This window comes from Bombus affinis, chromosome 7 (genome assembly GCF_024516045.1).
Source record: "Bombus affinis isolate iyBomAffi1 chromosome 7, iyBomAffi1.2, whole genome shotgun sequence".
NCBI lineage: Eukaryota > Metazoa > Arthropoda > Insecta > Hymenoptera > Apidae > Bombus > Bombus affinis.
The window spans coordinates 3,404,376-3,422,564 of NC_066350.1; the positions used below are offsets into that span (position 1 = coordinate 3,404,376).

Genomic DNA, 18,189 nt, shown 5'->3' on the forward strand with positions numbered 1-18,189 from the left:
ATTATAAAATCTAAAGTGGAGAATTCCTACCTTGAATCTGCATAAATCCTATCAGATCCGATTGGTATAATATTTATAAATGCAAAAGATCGAGCTACAACGATTCATCCACAAGAACTTCAACAACGAACATTTATTTCGTCATTTATGTCGACTAATCGCAATTATCTAAGTAAAGAAATTTTCTTAAATTTATCGATCAATTGGACTTGTTTGTATCACTTATTTCTTTAACTACCGGACATTGTAAAAACGTTGATCGGGCGTACGATATCTTTGACCGTTTCTTCCAAATATCTTCGGTTTTCCGGAGTCGTTGGTTCGGTTGCAGCTCACGGTTACTTTACTCGATTCCCTTTGTCTGCAAACCGTTTCTCGCTCTCGCTACCATTCGCCCATCAACGACAACGTTAAGTGACTAGACGACCACCTAACTCAGTCCGTGTCTTTTCGCAGCCGCGTTCCTTCGCCTCGCAATTTCTTCGCCAACCCGCTCCTTCTGAGTTATCTCCGTCTGATTCGTTCTTTACGTTGCAGACGTTGCGAAAGTATAGAGCAAGCACGATGGTCTACATGCTGCACACAAATATCGAACGCAAATCTCGTCGGCGACTTTATATCATAGCCTTTTCTGGGTCCACGCTGTTCGTTCCGTCCAACATTACCTTCCGTTGAGATTCATCTTGTAGGAATTGACGCAATTCTTCTGAGTAGAGTAAATTGTGATCGCTTAATTCTCCTTTATTTCTCCAACTGTTTTACAATTGTTTTATTATACCGAAATTTTTTGAAAAATTTTACAGGACACTACACTAGAGATAGAACGATATTCATTCAAAAGAAATAAAATTCGAGAAAATCTAACGACTCTGGAATTATTCTGGAAAATCTAGATACTTCTGCAATGCGTAAGATTCCTTTTTGGTTCGAAATTCTGTTTTTCAAATTCCAATTTTCTTATAAAACGACTTGATTTAGTTTCTTAAGAGATATTTACGGAATACTTATTTTTCCATGGCCAAATCGAGCAAGCTAACGCGGTGACGGTCACAAATTTATTGTTGTTTTAAACAGATTACCGCGTATCGATCGAAAACCCAGTAGCCCGTAGACTGCCTCCGGTTCTCAACTTTTCTTGCTTCCATTCACCGGGTAATGAGCGCATTAGCGAGAAGCAACGATTCTCGACTTTACCGATTTTTCTTCCTTCCTTCTTTTTTTCTTTCTCTATTCTTCTTTTTTCTTTTTTTTTCTCGCGACAACTTCCTCCCATTCGTCTCGGTTTTGATCTCCACGACCGGTCGCGGCCATTACTTCGTTCCTGAACAAGCTTTCCAGGGACATTTTAGTCTTCGAAGAAATGCGGGAAATACAAGCCAGACTATTTCAAGCAGACGGAACTAACAACTTAACGCCTCGATAACGCCGCGCGATGACGAGAATCACAGGCATAACCGTAAGACGCAGCTGGTAAATAATTCCAAGCCGTTCTACCCGTTGCAGCGTCGTACCGTGATTGCGACTGGAGGCCATCAATCGTTCAGTTGCGATATTTTCAACGTGATTCCCGTTTCTCGTCAACTAACTCAGATAATAATCGTTTAAGATAAATTTCCTGAATAATTCACGCAAAATTGTATTAACCTTAATCTTCGTAAAATATAGATAACATAGTGTTTATTATATTCGAGGTACTATCTGTCTAAGAAATAGAACTCCCGTATCTCTCATTCAGAGTAATTTAAGCAACATGCATAACTCGAGGTTACGAGACGATGAAACATTTAAAATTCTAGTTATCACCTAACGCTGTTAAATTTCACTGATGCCAGACACACGGGATAATACGATACTCGTGCAATAAATAAGCAGCAACGTATAATAGAAACGTTTTTATATAGCGGCTCAGTTACGATATTTCTTCGATAAGCAGTCGAACGACGAAAGGAAACAAACTTTAATTCCAACGTTACACGAAGCAGCCTCCTGAACTATAACATGTACGCAAACAACTCGTTTCCGAATTCGGAAAGAATTTTTCATTTGCACAAATCACAGGCACTCGAAAAACAAATCACTTGGCAAAAGGCGAGAGCGTTTCCAGTCTCTTTAAAATATCGATTGAGAATGAGTCTCTGGACCTTCTTTTCTTTCTCGCTTTTTCCGTCTCTGTTCTTCTTCGGTTGGTAGAAGAGGGTTGACATCGAGGCAGTTGAAAACGGATCTCCGTGCCGTAGGGGCGTTCGAGAAGAAAAGGAGAGGGTGAAAATAAAACCTCGCATTCGTTACTGGCAGCTAGAAAGCGAAAGAGAAAGAAGGAGAAAGAAAGAGACGGGGATCAGTGGCGAAAGGAACGTCAATATTCACGAAAATCGGAATAAAGCTGGAAATTTCATCGCGGTTGGGATGCCAAAGCGTAGGTAGAGCTTCTGGCAAACAACTGGAGCAACAATGGCGCGCGTAGGAACGAGGGTACATCATCCTGAAAATTAGAAAGTTCGTAGCGCGACGAATAATTCAATGGATCGTAGATGTTATGAATCGACGAGGCGACGGGAAGATAAGTGCGAACGATCACGACAAAATCGAGTTCCCTCGATGCCGAGAGGAAAAGGAAAACCGAGGGAATAAAGCGGTTACTCGGTGATGAGTAGAGCTTCGCGGTATTAAAGTACAACAACATTTTCTAATTGACAGTTTCTTCCGATGAAACGTAGCTGAACTTATTTTAGTTCAATTCGAAATTTATTATCGCGCTATTGTTAAACGATTTAAATGTCGAGTTTGTGTCCTTGTGTCGTAGCGAAATATCGATACAAAGTTAAATAAATGCAGTGAGCATCGGACTTAAAAAATGCGAAATTCATGTCGATAGTAACTTTTTAATTTTATCTTCATCAAATAATTTCGATGAATTACGTTTTCGTGTTTCTAACAAGCGCACGGAAATGCATACAAATTTATGCCTTGACCTATTATCTCCAGAGCTACGAAGTAATTCTTTTCAAAATACTACATAAACAACATTCGTATAGCGAATTTGAAAATATTTCCATATTATGCAAATGGTTGGGACAATAATCGGATACCAGACGAAGAAACCCACTGTCATACATAACGAACATCAGTTAAATCCACATAGGTGTAGCAGAGCGGTGTACACGTTGCGCCCAGCACGATGCAAGAGTCCTTTATTAGCATATCGAGCTATGCCACCGTCTGGGGTGGCGTCGATAAATTCCCGAGTTATGTCAACGCAGATATATCGCCGACCGATCGATTAGCATCGATAGTCCTACCCGTAGGAGTTAGCTGTTATTGTTGCTCGCTGCCCGCAGCAACGCTGCCTGGCAATCCGTTTAACCAGTTTCTGTTCCATTTCGAGGCGCGCTACCTCTAAAAAGCAATTCAGTCCGACAACGTACGATCCCTCGACGGTTTTAAAAATCCACAAACCCAATGTGAGATACATCAAAGTCGAAAGACGAAACACGGAAAGATACGCTATACATACATACTTTAAGATAAACAGAGGAAACGACGGTTTTTGTTTCGATTCGAGATATAGTTGGACGTCGTGGCGTTCTCTAATTAGCGATGTGACGTATTAATTAATACGAAGTTTGTATCATAAACTAAATGTTAATGCCGCCATTTAATCGGGAGATTCGACCGCGGGGAGGGAAATTAATAACTTCGCCGCGGCGAACCCCATTCCGAACCCACCCAGAACGTCTAATCGATATTCAATTTTACGCCATGTGCTGTCTAGCATGACTGGCGTCGCCGTTCCGATAGCATCAATTATCCTAGGCATCGGTATTTTGATAGATGACATAATTCCACGGCGTATATAATATTCTAGCTCCGCAACGTCACAGAGAAATAGTGCTCCTCCGATTCATCGGGAATAGCTCGGCTCGACTGACGCGGTTGTTCCGTTCAATGGGTATGCGGTTGAACGGGAATTCAACTTCGCGACTATGCGTATTGAGCTACCGGCTCGTGCAAACTGATGAAATTAATGTTAATGCAGTTCAGGTAAACTCTGCTTCAGCCACGCTATCGAACACGCCCCCGACGTTAACGTCTACTTACGAGCCGAGGGTTCGCCAACTTCTATGGATTTGGGCCTGCCGATGGGAAAGCAAATTCGAATCACGGTTTCACGCAAGTACCAGGGTTGTTTGTCTTCGTTTGAGAATTGTTCCACGTCGCTTCATCGTCGAGTAAGCGGAAGAAGAGGAGAAACACGAAGATGGTTTGGAAACTATCATTTGGCTAGAATCGTTCGGGGAATTACGAAAGAATAAAAATTTTTCCACGAAGAAAATTGCTTTCGATATTCTATAATCACTCCGAGGAGTGTTCTCCTCCTCTTCAAATTCTCATCCGCGATTCCGATCGACAACCAAGTTCCCAGTTACACGAAAAAAAAAAGAAAAAAGCGTTACCTAACCAACGCTGTCTCGGAAGGTTGGCTGCATCGCATCGCAAAGCGCAATCTATCAAACTCCTTTCCGCAAAACTTCGCGTATACAAAGTTATCTTCGAAGGAAGAAGCCACCCAAAGCAAACCTCGACTGTTCTCCTAAGACACGGCCAAATATCATTTCCCTCGGATCCCTTCTAGCTTGCGGAAATAGAGAGGAGAGAACAACGTCGTTCAAACGGGGAGCAAAAACCTCTTTCGTTGACTGATCGGCCACGAACGTTAAATCTCGTCGGCGAGATCCACTCGATTTGTTCGTGTGCGACACTTTCGACGGTGGTTTTAAGCCGCAGACTTCGGAACCGGCAGAGGGTGAAAGTCTCCGAACATGAAGAAACTAAGAGCAGATGAGACGCGGTGCTTTCGACTGGCGGAACGACCGTGCAACCCAGCAAGCTTTACGCTCTAACGATAATCGCAATGACAAGGTTTTAGCGCGTAATAGGTTGCGGATAATTATCCGTAATCGGTCTTCCAAGGTAGCGGAGGCATTACTGGCGAGGGAATGGATGTGCATCGAGAACGAAGGGAAAAGAGAGGTGGATTTGGTCGAGGGTCGAGTCACCCAAACGAGAAACATCGTTCCGAATACAGCGACCCTCGAAAACAGGAATTGCGCTGTCTAGTTCATGTGCCATTCGCTGCTCGACGTGCCTGTTCACTTCCTGCCCTGCTATCAAAGACGAGTTGGCGACTTCGTTCGCGCATTCAACCCGGCTGTTAAACAGCAGTCGTTCGTTAGTCCAACCTGTTACGTTCGGTACTATTGCAACTTTTATATTATTATTCTACATGTTAAATTAGATGGAACAGCGAAGGAGCAGACTTCTGCCCGTAAAGCAGTGCCATATTCTTCTGACTGTTTGTTTCTCGTTGAACATAATGAACAGACGTTCCTTCGTGTGAAGTTAAGCGAACATCTAAATTCTAAAGCATGATCGCTCAGCCAGTATTGACGAACAAACGCGTCGCGGACGACTTTTCCCGAAGTAACCACAAACTATTCTCGAAACGTGTTGCGCAATAGTTACCCGTCTCCCGTCGGAACGCGAAATGGTCGGCGGACGTGTTGCAAGCTTATTTCGACTCTCTTTCCGCGAGCATTAATCATAAATACATAGGGTGTTGCTAAAATTAGACGTCAGAGTACAGTGATTTTACCGATGTGGCATAGTCATGTGTATTTTTTTTTTTTTTCTAGGTATAGATCTTTATAGTTTGTTTCGAGAAATATGTTTAATAAAACCTGACTTTTTATAATACGACCATGGAAAAACTTGTAAACTACTTTCGATAAATAAGCCGCATATATTCGCAAAAAACGAATACATTTTACAGTCACGATTTGACGATAGTTTTCGTTTACCATTTAAAACAAACAAAACAACAATAATTTAATACCGGTTCTCTGAGAAAATAATTTCTCCTACAGCTTATTCTCCTATAGAACAATATTGTTACAGATACTTCATTTTCACAGGACCAATTCTAAACGGTACGGTGACCCGAAGAAAGAAGGCATTCGCAAGCCTCTATTTCCGCGACGCGTCCTCGACGCTAGAGCGTCATTCACTCTACAATTGGACACCTCGTTTAAGCGCGTCCCGCGCTTTATTATAAGACAATTACCGGTACCGGAGCGGCGTACTAAAATATCGTCCTTTGTACACCACGACACCGTTTCCGTCCGCAATATTTCACGCCGATTTATCTCCAGACCGCAAAGGTTAAATTCGATTCTCAAACCGAATCATTTATGAACAGCGGTTAAGACGACGACACTTTCTCGCCGATGGTAGCGGTGAGACGCTACGCCGCGAGAAGAAGAGACGGTCCGCATTAAGAACGTCTAATTAGAGGCAGCGCTACATTCATTAAGAACACAAGACGCCAGAGAAAGAGAGAGAGAGAGAGAGAGAGAGAGAGAGAGAGAGAGAGTCCCTTAATTCTGCGCCGCAGTTTCGTCTGATTTACGTCCTCGTTGTCGCTGCCGCTGCTACTGCTGCTGCTACCACTAGCCCAGCATTCGTACGACTTCCTCTCCTACGTCTTACGGGAATAAGCCCCCCAATAAGGTTACCGAATACAATTCAGTACACGACCCGCGGGTATGGAATCGCTCGCCTACCTAAGACACGCACCTAACCCGCCCTTTCCTACGTAATCTACGTATTTTAATGCCGATAACGTTCGACGAGAGAAGCAACGCTGCTAAAGCGTTTGCCGGAGGAATGCGTAACATGGCTTCTTAGCAGGCCTCGCGAGGGGATCCATTTGGTATTTTATTGCGTTCCGGGATTCCTCTCGCTCTTTTCCCCTACGTGTCGAGGTGAAAGTGTTTCCCATCGACCTGGTAGAACGATACTGCCGGTTCGATGCTTATCCTCAGGGATAATGAGGGTGGAGTAATTGGAGTCGTTGTTCCGATGTGAGAAATATCGTGAGAATGGGGAATTCTCTTTAAAGATTCAGGTACTTTTAGCAGAATACGAAAATTAAATCTTGCTGGGATTTTTGACTGGAATATTGTTGTTTCGAATAATATTAACCGCGTAGATCAGAGACAATGTTTTCTTGCGATTTTGTTTGGAGATTAGATCAGGTTAACCACACTACTTTAAATCGAGATACGCACTCACGCACATCGAGATACGAAGAAAAGATAGAAACAGGATGAAAAGAAATTCAAAAATTCTTGCTTACGTGAACTAATAACAAGAAGCTATCGACATTGACGAGGCATAATCTTGCGTCGTTTCACCTACTCCAGCCACGCCGATATATCGATTCCGAAGTCATGGGATTTAGCAGCCCCGCGTGGAAGCGGCTAGAGCAGACAGACGGGTGTTTGAGGAAACCTCCCTAAGGGCAGCAATATCCCTGTATGGTACGTAAGGCGATGGTTGGTGACCCCTTCAACGGTGTAACGTTGACAACACGGGTTAGACGAGGAATATTTGCGCAACTATTACGTTACGTTCCATCGGTAGTGTATTTCGTCCCTCCTTCCCGACCAAGAAAAGACGATACGAAACGAAAATGGTATTCGGTTACCAGGATATGACCTCCAACTTGGACACCCGGTATACAAGCATGGTTCCCAAATAAAAGTGGATTTCCCGAGATATATCTTGCTGCGTGGTCAGGCAATAAACGGCTATTTACACGCGTTGAAAGGAACGTGTGTCAAAGAAAGAAAAAAGTACGGGGAATTTAATCGTGCAATTCCAATCTGGTAACGCGACAGGACGCAGTTTAACGCAGTTTGTCTCCGGATGCATATGCAGATGGAATCTCGTTAAGAGGGCGCGGATGCAAATGCAATCTCGAGACGACGCGCGACTACGTAATAGGAGAAGATCAGTTATGGGGTTGAATTCGCGTAATTTGCACCTCTCGTCATTTTCGCTTTTTTTCGTTCGTTTATCCACGTGTTGTTTTTTCGTCAGCGCTAAACTAACTCCTGCTACGTGCGCGTATCAGCTGTAATTTTACACTTTAAACTTTAAAGCCGTGCAACGTTCCAATACACGTACACCAAGTTGCACGTGACAATGACGCGATGTTATCGATCACTTCCACGTTGTAACTTTCTCGTTCTAAATGAAATAATGTATCGAATCGAAACTTTCTCATAAATCCATAACTTCAGCCCGTTAATTTCTCCAGAATATTCTCAAATAGAAATCTGTTGCAAAAGAAATTGTAGATTAATAAAGGTGTATTAGTTTGATTTAATTTTAGCGGAGCCAAACGTGACGCTGCATTTTTACTATAAATATTTACAACCTATAAAACGCGGGAAATCCCTCTGCATACAAACGATTTGTCATATTGTGGATGAAATATTCTAAAGCTATCCTTTTACAGTGATAAACTGCTTTTTGCGCTAAATATTTTTAAGTCACTTTCAACTGTTGCTACTAATTATCGAATTATGATAAATGGAAACGTAGTGTGTGTATAGATACGTTATGCTGTAGTCTTAAATGTAATTTAAGAAGACTTGTTTAAAAGATAAGAATTATTTAAAAATAGAATGAAATGCAAGAAGCAAAGAAACATCCAAGAATAGGACAAGATGAACGACAATGCGACCGTGTTTCAATTGCCCCGTTCCCATCGTGCATACGTTTCTTTCTAAAGAGAACAAGTCGGACGCGAACCGCGACGCGGCCGCAGACGCACGAGATCCTTGAAACTTTTTCATGATGCAGTCATTTTCTTTCCACGACGCGACACGTGACTGCGCACGCAGCACGATGCAACGTCGCTGGTAGGCGACACGCGACGATCGATCACGCACACACGCGAGCCAGATTCCCTATGACATACCTGTTCTCTCGCCGGCGGAACGATGTTCTTGAACAACGTAAACGCGACTACCTGCAATGCCTCGTCTCCTTTCCTCCTTCCGCCGTCATTGTACAGCGTAATGACGCCGCGTTGGAGAAGGAGAGAAAACTCGAATAGAGAATGATCGGTGAAACCTACCAGAAGGGGACGATGGACACGCGTCGTGACGCGAACGAGTTACGTCGCATTCCATAACTCTCCCTCTCTTTCTATCCTCAACAAATTGTTTTGCTCTTGTTAGAAACGAACAATCTTCTAGCATTTCAACGACACTTTTTGTTATCTTTTTATCCCGTATGTTTCATCAATAATCATGAATAGCGTAATCAATGATATAGATATACGTGTATACTACAGATATTCGTGTCCTATTCCAAGTTTAATCATGTATCCATGATTGTTCACTTAGTAATTACGTGGGAATTTTGCAATTCATTGACAAATACGACCTTTAGTAATCTATTAGCTAGTGTTGTGAATACGTAATTAAAACGTGACTCATTGTAAGTGTTATAATAGGGGATCGCAACTGGACACATTTTTATGCTACACGTGTTGAAATCCTGAGTAGAGTGATTTATACTCTTCTTTCAACTTTTATCTTTATAGGTGTTGGTATTACGGAATATTCATGCGCGAGTTCCAATAAACTTGGTATTTTACGAGCTTTTCTATCCGGAGATGAAGCAGCGCACATTGATTTTTAAGTAAATAACATCTAACGATAACTCTTTCTAATTTTTATCGAGCTTCGTACTATTATATAACTAAAGCAACCAACAAAAGTCTTTGGTCTACTAGAAAATAGAAACCACAATTTTCCCACTCTAAATTCAAACCGAGAACAACTTACTAAATCATAAATTGAACCACTCAAACAAACAACGTATCGCTCCACGTTTTCCCGTCGTTGTCAACGTTCCTTTATCCAGTCATCATCATGCATGTCCTTACATAGACTAAACAATATCAAAAGAGCCGCGGATATCAGCTGATCGTGGTCACGCGGATGTACCTTCTGCATCCTAACGATCCTCGATCGGCTGCGATTCTCTCTTACAGTCACGATGCAGCGTGACAGGCATGTGCGTAAGCCGTAACACGTGACCGAGCTCACGATCGCACGCAGTGCCATCGGAGAAACGATGCAACTGCACCGGACAGCGAGCGGCAAACACGCGACGATCGATCACGCACCGATGTAAACACACCCGTTCCTCGACTGTGCTCGTCCACCGGTGCATGCCGCCGCTTCCTGCCACGGATGTCACTCTCCCGAGCGCCGGACATGCCTCGTTTGCAATTATTTCTACGTTTCCTTAGCGGATGTCGCGAAACAGCCACGACAGATTCGCGCGTTCCGCTCTCCAATCTCGTCTCCTTCGCGATCAACCACTAATTGCAAAGTAATACATTCGTCCAGATAGTCGTTACTGTAATAAACGATCAAAATACCATGAGCTGTGTCGGTACATATACAGCAGGATAAAATAGTCGCGAGATAATGGCATTTATGATAGGGAGAAAGAAATTCTTCTTTCGTTGATCCGAGAAACTTGGCGTGTGTCTCAGAGTTCCATAGATGTTGTTGAGTTTACTTCTTTCTGGCCGATGATATCGTAAATGCGATGCTAAGGAATGTTTCAATTTGCGTTATCACGTAGTTTCGAAACGCTCGCGTAATCTCGTTACGATATCTGGGATTATTCACTCGTGAAGAATGGATCGTAAAGGGGAACGTATCGGAAGCCAAATAAGAAATCTCGTGTCACTATAAAAATAATATTCTATCGCGGTGGCTTCGATGTTCATACGTATAGCTGTATGCGTAATATCTAAGTATAATTCGATAAATCAAATTGGAATGTATTTTTGTCATAAGTAAAATACAGTTGATATTACGTTATTTAACATCGTAGAGCACGAACACGCGTATACGTAAACTACATACGAAATTCCATTATTAGAGAGAAAATTCATTCGAATTACAAGAATCTGCAGAATCAACGTACGTTAAGCAATTATTGACAATTCGGTGTATAACAAATCGAGCGGATTCGCGCGATAATCCACCAGTTTGTTGCGACACGGCTGGCGCGCAAATCACATTATCTCGGCGGCTCCGCGATGGCAATCGTTGGAGAATTATCATCACCGTCGAATAATAGTACCACGTGGCAAAGCGTACCACAGCTATCGCGGTTTCTCCTTTGAAATACGCCTAATCGCGAGAAAGGAGCTCCGTCGGTGTACGAACGACGACTGATAAGGATCGGCCACTACTTTCTCGCACGTTCAGGAACTTTTCGCAAGAGAGCCGAATCAGTTTGATGCAATAACGCGAGAGGGGACATGATGGTGCACCGAATGCACATACAATGTCTGCCATATTGATTGGCTTGCTGAGTATTACGTAATGTCATTAACACGTCGCTTACACATGCGCTTAACACGGCCCGCGTCTCTCTGCCCCTTTGCGAGCCGACGTTCCCGCTGCATCCTCTTTTCTCTCCCTTCTAGCCCCCGCTTACCATCTCTCACTTTGTCTCTCTTCCTCTTCGATGCGTTCCTCTGCCACCCGTCAAACGTACACACGCTGCATCCAACGAGTGCAACAGGGAAAGAGAGAATTGTGAAGCAGATGGGTCATCGAGTGGAACAGAGAGAAAGAATAAACACGCGTGCAGACACGTATCGCGGTCGCATAAACCATCGCAAAATAATGCATATGACGACCACAGAACGCTTAGGCAATGGCGAACGTGTACGTGTGGCTCCCAGTTGCACTTCTATTCGCATATTCCTACCTCTCTCTCTCTCTCTCTCTCTCTCTCTCTCTCTCTCTCTCTCTCTCTCTCTCTCGTAAATACGCGCGTACACTCATGGAATACGGTATTGCGGCGTTCTCCAAAACTGTGCGTTGAGAGATTCGTCATTGCGTGGGCGATCAAACGAACACGTGACATCGGTTTGGCGACGACAGCCACGCTAGGGGATGTGCAGAGGGTGCGCAGGGTGTGTGCACCGTGTGCAACCAGAAAGATGGGACGCACGACCAAACCGTGTGCACCGAAGATAATTTACCGTAAATATCGGAATATTCGCCAGCCGATCACCGCCATTACCGGATTATAAATTTTTCAGAAAGATATAATACACAGACGACAGAAGCACAACGTGCTTCCAACGCACCGCGTCTATAAATTATGCACCCTCGATTTTATAGGGTTAGCAGTGTAATCTAGACGCGTGTATAATAAGAAAACTGAACGATGATTTTTGAAAAGTAAATAGGTGGAATATTTTATGAGAAACTCGGCGAGGTAAAACAAATTTTTGAACCGGCAGTCTCGCGAGATATATATGTAAACTCCCTAAGAGTTCAAACGCGGATAAACAAAGGGAGTTTCTCTGTTTAACGGACAGTGTGACCTTATTTGTTGTTACGGACAACCGATTTGCCAAACGGTCATTTCACAGACGGACAGTTAGAGAAGAAGAAGGATTTCGAGCATTAGAAATAGGCAAGATCATAAGAGAGAATTTATTATTTAGAGTATTGAAGATTGACAGAGGAAGAGTGGTAGTTTATGACTAGTGGAAAATCTATACTCGGTTTTCAGACTTAAGAATCGATCCCTGAATTATCCGAAAATTGAACATTATATATATATATAAATTAACAAAGTGTATGAATAGGTACGCCATATATATATATTATTATTAAATTGATAGAAATTGACGCGTATATCGTGTATGTCCGTAAAAAAAGAATGTGATAATTAATCGAATCTTTGTGAATAAAACGAGATTGTTCTCGTCACAAGTGTTTTCGCAAACCGAATCAATTTTCAGTTCACGTGCGAGCTTATTTGGTTTACCTCCTATAAAAATTGCAACACGCAAATATTTATATTAACCATACATGCAAATTTAATGTAAACTAAATGAGAAAAACGTGTTTCCAATTCTCTATTCTAATTGAATTGAATACACATATTTCTAAGTAACAGCCAATTGAATTATTCATTTTATAATATTCTACTTAAAGAGTTATTTTACAATAATTATGGTAAAATTGGAAAATCAAATTTCACACGTAAAAATCCCAAATTTAAAAATTCCTTTTCTCTTGCTTTTGTAGTTTCCCCACTATTTTGACTTTTGTTCGTTTAATTTCCAGCTAGCATGTGCCGAATAACTATGATACGTAACTATGATACGTCAATAGAAGATATCTCTATTCAAAAATAACTCGGCACTCTTTATTTTTAGCGGTAAATATGTTTCACTGCATTATCGAATGTTATGGATACTATACATGACACAACTTTACGACAAAAATCATCGTATTCCGAGCAGACTCGATTAATATATTCAAGGTTGCGAACATCGACAAATCTCTAGTCGCAAAACAACTCTATAAATACGATCACAATCGCGATTTCTCCTTCTGTTCTTGTATGGAGAAACGTGTCGTCGCGTGAGAAAGTCGTTCGAAACTCGATCGACGACGAGTCAAAAAATCGATGAAACGAGATCGCTCGGTCGGATATCGTTGCACGACAAAGCTGTTCACGGTTAATGCGTCCGTGCTCGTTGGTATGCGTTTCGACATGATTTTTACATTCGATTCACAGGAAACGTGTTTCCTCGTAACGTTTCAGTCAACGATCGAACTCGTCTTTGACGCTTGTCAAAGCGAAACACGCCTCGCAACTAGCCTGTTGTCCATTTTGTTCGTTAGTGACGAATCTAGACGTCTAGGGACACTTTGCATCACAACTGAGGAAATATTCCCATAATGGTTAGATGAAAAATAGACAGTTGAAAGAACTGCTTTTAAATAGACGATATTGGAACGATATAATTGTACGAACATAATTATAAGCTTTCTTATTATTAAAAGGAATATACTTGCTCATACTAATATCATCTAATTGATACACCAACGCAAATAATACAATTATTTGTACCTATTGGAGAGTACACCTAATTTATAGCAATGTACCATATGCAGAGAATACTTTCTATTTACGAGGTCAAAAAAAAACGAGACAAGGAAAAGACATCATAGTCCAGTATATCCCACTTTCTGCCTCGGAACGAGCATATTTCCGCCTTTCAAAGATCAACCGAGTCAAAGCGATCAACTGGATCGTCCCTCTAGAGCAAAACCGGAAACTAATCGATAAATCCATTTTATAGGAAGAGATTTATAATTTCCTGAATCGAAAATGTTCTTTGTGGAACGTTTACGTGTAATTCAAGGCAAAATATTCCTGCAGTCCGTAGCACAATCTCGTGCTCGCCGCAACCGTTACGTCGGTTTAGCAAAATTTTGCGGGTGACTACGTAGGCGGCAGATATTTTTGGATGCTTTTATGAACCGCAGGCCAGAATTTATGTGGACGGCCGAGAATGCGCTCGCGGAAGAGTCGAGCATCACGAAGAATCGGCTGACAAAATGGAAAAGAACCGCGCAAACCCGATAGAAGGGAAATGTTCCTGAAAAATGTCTCTCTATCTGTATAATACATAATGCATCCATGTAACGCGTACATAAGAGATGGCTTCTCATCTAACAGTTTCCTATCGGTGTTCCAGTTCCTTCTCCCGTCTTTCTCTTTCTTTTTCCGTTCGACACAACGTTTCCATCGTCCACGTTCACCTCTGTCTTCCTCTTCGTTTCTCTCATCTAGCGAGCTAAGTAGATTACTCAACAAGTGGCGGCCAAATCCTCCGTGACCGCCAGCCGCTGCGGTTTTAACGCCAACTTGAATTCTTCTTCCGGCTGTCGTAAACCAGGATATCGGAGAAAAAATAACTCGTTCCCCTAAATGCCAATCCCTTTGTTCCGCACCTGGTACTACTTCGTACATTAATTATCGGAAATCTCTGTTTCATTGTGGGCGTACGTTCATTGATAGTTTTTAATTTTGGTATTGCGAGACAAATTAGTTGAAACAGATTCGAAATACCTACGTTATTACTATAAAATTTAGTACAGTGTACAATATATAATGCACAAAGAGAAGATCTATATAGATATTGTAATGAAAAAAGGATCGATATGTAAAATGCGTATATATAATGTTTATATATAGAAATGTAGACGCGCGCGAAATAAGTAACGAAAAATTAGCGTAAGATCGTGGAATAGTGCGAAATGCCGTTAGCTAGGTTCCGGTATACACCAAGCGCCATAAACTTTTATCATGAATATTGCACATCATCAAACACAGCGAAGATTCCACCCAGCGCGTGCACGGTGAAGTAAACTAGGCTGCATTATCGGTCTTATAGACTCGGTGGTTAGATACGAAAACGTTGGCGGTGTTCACAAAACCGAATATACCGATACAAAATGCGGTGGAAGTAGCACTCTTAAAACAAATCTTTCTCTCTATCTATCTATCTCTATCTCCCTCTCTCTCTCTCTCTCTCTCTCTCTCTCCCTTCCTTTTTATCGGTCTCTCGTCTCTTCTCCTCCGCCCTTTGACTCGCGCTTTTCTCTTTTCTCTGTCCACCATACCGCGCCCCTCTCTCACCTCCTAGACCGCTTTCTAGCTACACAGCTTCTCATCTTCTTATTGTCTCTCTTTTTTTTTACCTTCTTTTTGACCCTCCTTCTCGGGCTCTTCGTCTTATTTCCCTTTGTCTCTCTGGCAACTAAACACCCTCCGGTCCCTCGTGGCCGCAGCCAGCCAAGACCCTGTAAATCTTTTTGCCACGAAACTTCTTCCGGTACAGTCATCGGCAAGACGCTTTGCTTTGTAGCGATTTCCTTTCTAGGCTGCGATCCCGCGTTGAAATTTTCATTATCTCGACCTGCTTTCAAGCGTGAAACTTTATATTTCCTCGATCCTCGGTGATTAGCCGTGATTCACGAAAGCAAAGCAACAAAGACGATCCTCTTACCCTTTGCCAGTTTCAAATAAGATTGCAACACGGCCTTTAATAACGGTTGTAAAACTTGCGGTATCGCTTTCAATGTAAAATTTCGTGTTTTTCTCGGTGCTTAACGCAATGCCAAGATCTGAAAGGATGAAAAAGTTATGCTCGTATTAAACGCACAACGGAAACGTACTCTTCGCGTCGCGTTACACTTCGAGCATATCTGGCCAATAATGGAATACCGCGTTATCACGCATACGCGAGAGCGAGCTGAAAGCGTTCCTTGAGATTAGAAACATCAAATCCCGCAAGACGTTCGCCACATCGACGAATCGTCGAAAAATTCTAACAGGAGCTATAACAAGTTACAGCCTTGTTAAATTTTCTATAAGAGCGACTTTTGTGCGACATCGAGCTTCCTTCATCTATGTCTGACGCTTGAGTCATTCCATCCTGCCATGATATATTGCGGTTTATCGAATCCAGCTTGAAAGTTCATGAGAAAGCGTGCGGAATCGTGGGTTTACGGGAAAGGATACCGACTCAAGACGAACAGGCTTCGTTGAATCTTGCAGCGTGATAACGAACCGCGTTCGCCTTCCATAGAACGGCGATAACGATTGATAGGTATTTCCTTCCACGTCTGGCTGGGGTCTTGTCGATGCAAAACGAATCTCCCTTAACGGTAGATAAGTGATTCTCTCGCCACAGAAACGAAGGTGATTTTTCCTTCGAGAACAAGATAATACAACTGAGATATCCAACGATTCCCTGGCATAGCGCAAATCCTCTTTCCTTTCTTATTCTCTTCCTATGCCTTCAGAGTGGTTTTCGAACAAGTGCTTTCACGTTACTTCTCATGCCTCTTTGCGTATATGGGAACAATTCGATTTGTAACTCCAACGATTTTTTACTCTGGCGTTACTCTGAGTAACTGTTCGTGATGCTCGAGTCAGATATAGCGTGATGCAAGAAAACGAGGAACGTCAGAAGAGTTTCGATCATTCACAATAGCGTCGGCAAAGATATTTCAAGATACAGTGCCTTCACGAAGAGAAAGTACCAGTACTCGCGTATTGATTTATTAGCAATACGATGATTCGTGGTAATCAGAATTAATGCCTTCCAGGTAAGTTTTAAAGACTCTATGTATCAAAGTAAGACGTTATTTCTCTTTACCGGTTTGCCGGTGCACGCTCCTATCGAGATTACCATCTTCGGTATCTGCCACGATTTATCCTAGCCAATTATTTCGTCACACTGCGGAATCGATTCGTCGTCGAGGCGGCGAGTACGAGCGCACTGTACTGCTCGAGCGACTCTGTCGAAAGAATCCCGGTTTTACTATGCCGCGCGTTAAACACAATTTCAATATTTGCTCATTCGATCCGACACAAAATGTTCCTTTCACTTGATCGCCGAAGCCAAACTAGTGCACGTAACACGTCGCGTCGTCATCGTCTGATTCGCGAGCAGACGCGACCACGCGCCACTTTGCTCCTTCGATTTTATACAAAACCAGGTGTAACGGACATTGACTGAATCTTGCAATATTTCCACGTTGATGTCTGTTTTGCTCTGATTCTATTTTCAGATAGATGTTATAAATAGAGTAACATCAATACAGTTATTTCTGTACGTAGCCCCCAAATTCATAGTGATAATCTTATAATACTCTAGTGTAAAACTAACGGAAGAGTAACAAATTTCAACTTTGCTTCAAGCATCAACCGTCACGAAAGAAACTTCCATTTATAAAGCTTCCGAAAACGTCCATGTGGAAGATTAAAAAGGAAGTTTGCTGGAAGAAATGAAGGTCCAATTGGCTATTTCTAGTAGATCCAACTGTACAACCATAAAAATGGTCACGCGTATTGAAAAGTTTTATATCTACAAATAAGCTGATATCACGTCGCGTGCTAATGAGCGAAGAGACTATTCCCCTCGTCCCTATGCTATCTCTAGGAAGTTCTTCTCATGTCTATACAAATCATAAGGCATTCTACAGACTATCCTTCTAAACTGTCCGCTTTCATCCCTAATAATACCCTCCTGATTGATTTGCTGATATGAAAATTCTAACCCAACTTGCAATAGCACCAATAAACGAAAGTATCCGAAATATAGCTCGCCTTCAGACATTTTCTCACGCGAGCTGCACCGTCGACCATTATCCAACGCGATGCAAAAGAGGTTCGATCTAAAGACGCGGTTCGTATTCCTCGCAAAGTCACGACCGTTTATAGTCACGTGCCAATAACGCCGGGTATGTGTGCTCTGGACGAGCATAGTCCGAGATACAGATGCAGACCAGGCCAGATATTAAACGAGCACCACGAGTCCATTAAGAAGTAACCGTTGTTCAAGTAACTGGTTCGATATACGGACACACACGGGGCGGTTTATCCTCTGTCTAGTGTACGACCACATGTGCGTGGTTGCAT

At 42.4% G+C, this 18,189-nt stretch overlaps 2 protein-coding genes across 2 annotated transcripts in view; one reads left to right on the forward strand and one right to left on the reverse strand.

The window, feature by feature from the left end:
- Window positions 1–18,189, reverse strand: part of LOC126918485 (RNA-binding protein Musashi homolog Rbp6) — a 771,768-nt gene that overhangs the window by 731,209 nt on the left and 22,370 nt on the right. The window lies entirely within an intron of this gene.
- LOC126918495 (40S ribosomal protein S27) overlaps window positions 9,259–18,189 on the forward strand; it is a 374,817-nt gene continuing 365,886 nt past the window's right edge. Inside the window, exon 1 of the mRNA XM_050726439.1 lies at window positions 9,259–9,264. The gene's annotated coding sequence lies outside the window, so the exon portion shown is untranslated. The remainder of the gene's footprint in view (window positions 9,265–18,189) is intronic.